Here is a 6215-nt window from a genome sequence, read left to right as displayed (position 1 = left end):
TATAAATGTTGATTTTTGATGCATCTTAAGTGTTTGTATATAATGTCAGTATATATCATTATTTTGATGATTACATTAAGGGCCCCCCAGTTCTAGAGTTGCCCCGGACCCTGAAATGTCAGGACCAGCCCTGAGAAAATCACAGGCCTATACGGCCCGGTAGCTATAAATCTCTCGTGTGTCTCACCTCTGTTTCTCGCTGGATTGTCTCTTTTCTGCCTGGTTAGCAATGGCTGCTGCGTACGTGCGCGTCTCCGTGGAAAGTACTCGCCGAAGTTAGCACGTACGGTATGGAGGCCAACACCAATCCTACATCAATGCAGTGCATGCAAGATTTGCCTTGCATACCACATACCAAAATAACTTACTTGAATTGCACCTTGCAAACGTTCTATCGGGTATTACATATATTGGGTATTGACTAAGCCTCATAAGATTTATGGGCATTTATGTGAAAGGATGCGCTTTTTCAGTTCTTCATTTTCGTACAAAGATGCTGGAAAAATAGATTCGTTTTGTTTTGCTATCAAAATTCCCTCATTCTTCTATCCTCTTATTTGACTGTCGTAGATATAGGTTCATCAAAAAGACATTTTATCTAACTGTTGTACTCCAGGTCCTTTGGGACAGAATAGTGAATAGTTGGAGCATATTAATTTCCATTTGCAGCGTAGCACCATGCCACGTGTTTCCCACAAGAACACATCACCGTTACGGTTTCTGCTGCTTGCTAGGAGCTCAAAGCCACCGTGTGATCCTTCTCTGATATGAGATCTTGGACCTCTGGACCTCCGTACAACAGCCCGCTGTCACCGCGAGTGAGACTTTCATACATTATGTCTGTATATGCAAGAAAAATTATCCGATGGCAAGTATAGTAATTTATTTTTTGTAACTATGACACTACTGTGTTAACATATAGACTAGCTTACTTATAGTGTCCATGGGCAGATTATTTGAAGCATTCTTGGTATTGATATTGATATTTGTTCTAACTTTACGTCACTACTGATATTATCCGTGCGAGTACAAAAGGGTGAGAAATAATGGCTAGAGAGGACGGAGGTCGAGAGGTGCATTAGAAAGGTGATGGACAGAGATAGAAGGATGAGTTCAAAAGAAAATCTGCAAAGTGGATGCAAAAGCCAAGGATGCAATGCAGGAAGGAGGAAGCTCAGATAAGCATATTGCCGACTTCACTGCGAAATATATGTCAAATTAAAGTCATACCAATGCATTCCTTACTTCAAGATAAGCAAGTAGGTGGTGATTCCAGTGGTATAATTCTTTTAGAGAGAATGTCATTTTACTTTTGTAAGTAAAGTGCTATCTTCTCACAATTTAGAAGCATTTTTAATTTTTAGCCTACTAACAACATGTGATAAAAATGTTTACATGCTATAGAATCAATTCGAGTAAACCGTATGGAGTCTATAAAACTATTTTCATAGCGATTGTCGGTTTACTATGTCCATGTATATTCTTACTATTCCACATGATAAAACACTTCGCCATAATTAATTAATGCAAGAAGATGATTCACTGTTCGTCCTAAAATTGCTTTGATACATATTTTGTTTGTTGCAAAACTAGGAATTCTGTAAGCTTATTTCGTACGGAGAGTTCAAACTGAATGCCTAAATGTATATAAAACAAGAACCCATAGATGTCTCGGTTGATCAGATACATGGAAAGACACATAAAAGATTAACCTACGATCTCAATGAACATCATAGTATGCATATTTATGATAACATAATTATGTCTTCCTTTGTCGTATCCTATCCCCTATCATAAGGTGTCATGCACTCGGCCATTCTGGGAAGTTGGAGTTTTCTCATAGTCTTGTTGCAATGGATTGATTCCTTTGAAATTGTCCAAGTAGTATTCTCTAGTGATACAAATCACCAGTAGGATGCCACCAATTTTCAGTTAAGATATTACATTCCTATAAATACCCAAAGACCCGATGTAAAAATCATATATATGAAATTACCCTGTAGAGCTTACTCTTAACATAGTCAAATGTTTTAGAAATTTGGAAGCTTCATGAATATATATCAACATAATTCTTGCTCAAATTTTCACATACTGTACAATATATCACACACGGTATTGATTTACATATTATAACAATGTATGGACATAATAAGATACATTATCATACACAACTTACAGACACATATGAACTATACATAGGACATGTGGACCTTAGTTATTCGAGAATTGTGCATATGTATGATCAGGTGGCATTTGGCGATCTTCCTATTTGGTGGGGTAGGAAGGCTCCATGGCAAGACCACACATGCCCTTCTTGTCTGCAATGTCCTTCTCCATTCTCAAGTACCCATTCTCGCCCCAAGTTGTGCCCCATGAATTCTTCATCAACCAGAAACTTGTGCCATCACTAGTCTTTCCATACCCAATGGCCGCAATTCCATGGTCCAAGTCAGTACCGCAGGAGCCAGTCATCACCCCACCAGAGTAGAATTGGAATGTCATGTCGCCTCCGTCCACAGCTACGAACACTGGTTGGTTTGCCACCGCCTTCATAAGGGCACCCTCGTTATTGGCAGGCACATCCTCAAAGCCGGTGATGGTTGCGGCGCTATTGGATCCAGCCTTGCACTTGCCGTCGGCTGCAGTATATGGGTACCTGGACTCCATGGTCAGACCTCCATTCTTGATAATGAATTTGAAGGCATCATCCATGAGTCCTCCCTCGCAGCCTTGATCTTCACCATGAACATCACAGTCAACCAACTCTTGCTCCGATAGTGAGATTAACTTGCTGGTTTTCAGTTTTACAATGCCCTCTGTCACGGCAACGGCAGAAAATGCCCAACAACAGCCTAGAAATAATTGTGTTGTTATAGTGTTATCCAATAAAATATTAACACATATATGCAGTGCAACACCGTGTACTTACCACACTGGCCTTGATCCTTGATAGGGGTGACAGCCCCCTTAGCCCTCCAGTCCATCGTTGTTGGAAGAGCATCAAAACTCAAATTCTCATACCTGAATCCTGTAGAAAGAACTCGCATGGAGTTTGATTTCAACCCCTTGTTTGTGTTGGTTGTCCTGAACTCATCATTGGTGATATCAGCGAACTGGTTGACGCCGAGCCAGGACTTGTGATTCTGGGCATTGAATGTTTCAATGAATTCGACGTTGGCTTTGAAAACCTCGAACCGGCGCGCCTTCTCGGTGACGTCCTTGTACACACGGCCATACTAAACCATCCAATCCTCATGCTTCGCCACCATCGACAAGTCATCGTTCAGCTCACGAGCTGAAATGACAGTACCACCGAGGCAGATGCAACCAAGGATTGCAAGAAGCAAAGCCTTGTGGACGGCCATCTTCGGTTAGGCACCGAACTGCAATGACAGTACTGAAGAGGTAGATGAAACCTAGGATGGCAAGTCTCTGTACTTTGGTCTGGTTTGTTGGATGGTACTTGGTGGCATATATAGTGTCATGTATGTGTTAGAAATAGGAGACTGAGAGATACGGTGCTTGAGCGAAGGTGGTTATGGAAAAGGGCTTGTGCGTTGCCATGGATTATGGTGGCCGGCTACATGGTATAAAAATGATGCGCACATCTGATTGACCGGCCAGATTGTATAAAAGTGATAGGACCCAACAAGGAAGTACCCTTGGTGCACGTCTAATAGTGACCCCTGCTTGATTATTTCTGGAGTGTACGTCTGATAGTGATCCATGCTTGAGAAATTTCTTAATCAAAGAAAGAACAACCGTGTTCTTGCAAATAAATTTTGTGAAGAGGACCGTGGACGCGGCGCCCAGTGTGTACAAAAGAATCAGGTAACCGCTTGCTAGTATCGACATGAATTTCCTGCCTGCCAAAAAATAGCATGATGATGTGACATACTCGCATGGGGTTTGCTTTCAACCCCTTGTTTGTGTTGGTTGTTCTGAACTCATCATTGGTGATATCAGCAAACTGGTTGACCCCGAGCCAAAACTTGTGATTCTGGGCATTGAATGTTTCAATGAATTCGACGTTGGCTTTGAAAACCTCGAACTGACGCATCTTCTCAGTGGTGTCCTTGTACACACGGCCATACTGAGCCATCCAGTTCTCATGCTTCGCCGCCATCAACAAGTCATCGTTCAGCTCACGAGCTGAAGTGACAGTACCACCGAGGCAGATGCAACCGAGAATTGCAAGAGGCAAAGCCTTGTGAATGGCCATCTTCGGTTCGGCACCGAACTGCAATGACAGTATTGAAGAGGTAGATGCAACCTAGGATAGCAAGTGTCTGTACTTTGGTCTGGTTTGTTGGATGGGACTTGGTGGTATATATACTGTCATGTACGTGATAAAATAGAAGACCAAGAGATACGGTGCTTGTGGAAAAAGGCTTTTGTGTTGCCGTGGATTATGTTGGCCGGCTCGATGGTATAAAATTATATACGGACATCTGATGGGCCGGCCAAATTATATAAAAATGATAGTCCAAACAAAGAAGTACGTTCGGTGCACATCTGATTGTGACCCCTGCTTGATTATTTCAGGAGTGTACATCTGATAGTGATCCCTGCTTGAGAGATTTATTAATGAAATAAAGAATAAGTGTGTTCTTGAAAATAAGTTTCCTGAAGAGGACCGTGGACGTGACGCATGGTTTGTACAGAAGAATCAAGTAAGCGCTTCCTAGTACGGACACGAATGTCCTTCCTGATAAAAAAATAGCTTGATGATGTAACATCTTAATCAACAAGTGTTGTCTAAGAGCATCTCTAGCAGACCCCGCATCCCGCCGACCCCCAAAACATGTTTGCAGTTCGCGAAAAAACGGTTTTACGGGCCAGCGCACACTGGTAGAAAAAGGGCCTATAGTCCCGGTTCGTAAGGACCTTTAGTCCCGGTTCCGGAACCGGGACTAAAGTGTCGGTACTAATACCTCCCCCCTTTAGTCCCGGTTCAATCCAGAACCGGGACTAAAGGCCCTCCACGTGGGCAGTGCGCAGAGCCCAGTCAGGAGACCCTTTGGTCCCGGTTGGTGGCACCAACCGGGACCAATAGGCATCCACGCGTCAGCACTTCTGTGGCTGGGGTTTTTTTTTTTTTTTAAAGGGGGGGGGGGTTTTGGGGGGTTAATTTAGGTGTTTCATATATTGTGTTAGCTAGTTATAATTAATAGAGAGAAGTGTCCTCTGTTATGTCCGTGCTTGGTCGACGCTACGTACTATACATACATATATAGAGAGGACTAGACACGCTAGCTAGCTAGTAAGCAAACGAAGGAAACAGAAGATCGTCATGAACATATATGCATATATACAGAGAGAAGTGATATCGACCACCTCTCCTTCTCCGAGAGATTGGTCGAACAACAAGTTCTCGTATATCTATCTGACACTACCGGCTACATATATACAATAATTATCTCTTACAAATATAATCATACGGACTCAGGGTCCACATAGAATTCTCAGTCTTCAGGGATCACGTGGTCAAGAAAGAATGCCGCCAATTCCTCTTGAATTGCTCGCATGCGAGCTGGTGCTAGGAGTTCATCCCGCTTCCGAAACATCTAATTTGAAGAAGGGGGTCAATACATACATATATATATATATATATAAATGAATGAAACTCAACACAAATGATGGTAATAAAATAAAATTGTGAATGTTGTTATTTACGTACTTCATATTGTTCGTTAGAGTACCCGCCCCGCTCACAGGTCGTGTGGCGGATGGACTCGCAGATGTAGTATCCACAGAAATCATTCCCTTGTTCCTGCCACAACCACTTTACAAGAAATAGAGGTCAATCAAACTGATAAGCAAGAATGCTAAATGGTATTGATGAAACTAGCGCTTGAATCACTAGGAGATGCGCGGAACATGCTACTATAGTACTTACTTTCGGGTGTCTAAATTCCAGCTCCTTCGGCAGTCCCGGAACTGTTTTGGTGAATTTTCTCCAAACCTTGCCGGACAAAGAAAACAATTACTTGATATCAGGAAATGAACAAAGTTGCTGATGTGGTGGATAATGATCGATTTAACTTACTTCTTAAGGATTTCAGTCATGTCCGCATACTCCGCTTCGGCAAATTCCTTTCCAATAATGCGGTCATAGTTTCCTTTCGGCGGATCAGACTTTGGTTGTTTTGTCAGGGCAGCCAGAGTGCGCTTCACTTTCACCCAATCTACCTTCTCCTCCGGAGGTGGATGTT

The 6215-nt window shown here is 42.5% G+C and overlaps 1 long non-coding RNA gene and 2 pseudogenes across 1 annotated transcript; all 3 read right to left on the bottom strand.

Moving 5' to 3' along the window:
• Positions 1 to 2265: 2265 nt before the first annotated feature.
• On the bottom strand, positions 2266 to 3365 carry LOC147983308 (senescence-specific cysteine protease SAG39-like; annotated as a pseudogene).
• Positions 3366 to 3371: 6 nt separating this feature from the next.
• Positions 3372 to 4222, bottom strand: LOC147983307 (senescence-specific cysteine protease SAG39 pseudogene; annotated as a pseudogene).
• Positions 4223 to 5436: 1214 nt separating this feature from the next.
• On the bottom strand, positions 5437 to 5968 carry LOC147983306 (uncharacterized). The gene is made up of 3 exons (XR_015614959.1): positions 5900 to 5968; positions 5681 to 5785; positions 5437 to 5567 (listed from the first exon to the last, which is right to left on the bottom strand). It is a non-coding gene; the product is annotated as an uncharacterized LOC147983306 (long non-coding RNA).
• Positions 5969 to 6215: the final 247 nt, after the last annotated feature.

The sequence above is a fragment of the Triticum urartu genome, chromosome 2A (genome assembly GCF_056163025.1).
Source record: "Triticum urartu cultivar PI428250 chromosome 2A, HENAU_Tu73, whole genome shotgun sequence".
NCBI classification, from domain to species: domain Eukaryota; kingdom Viridiplantae; phylum Streptophyta; class Magnoliopsida; order Poales; family Poaceae; genus Triticum; species Triticum urartu.
Note: the sequence above shows the minus strand (reverse complement) of the source record. Positions and strands in the feature narration are given on the sequence as shown.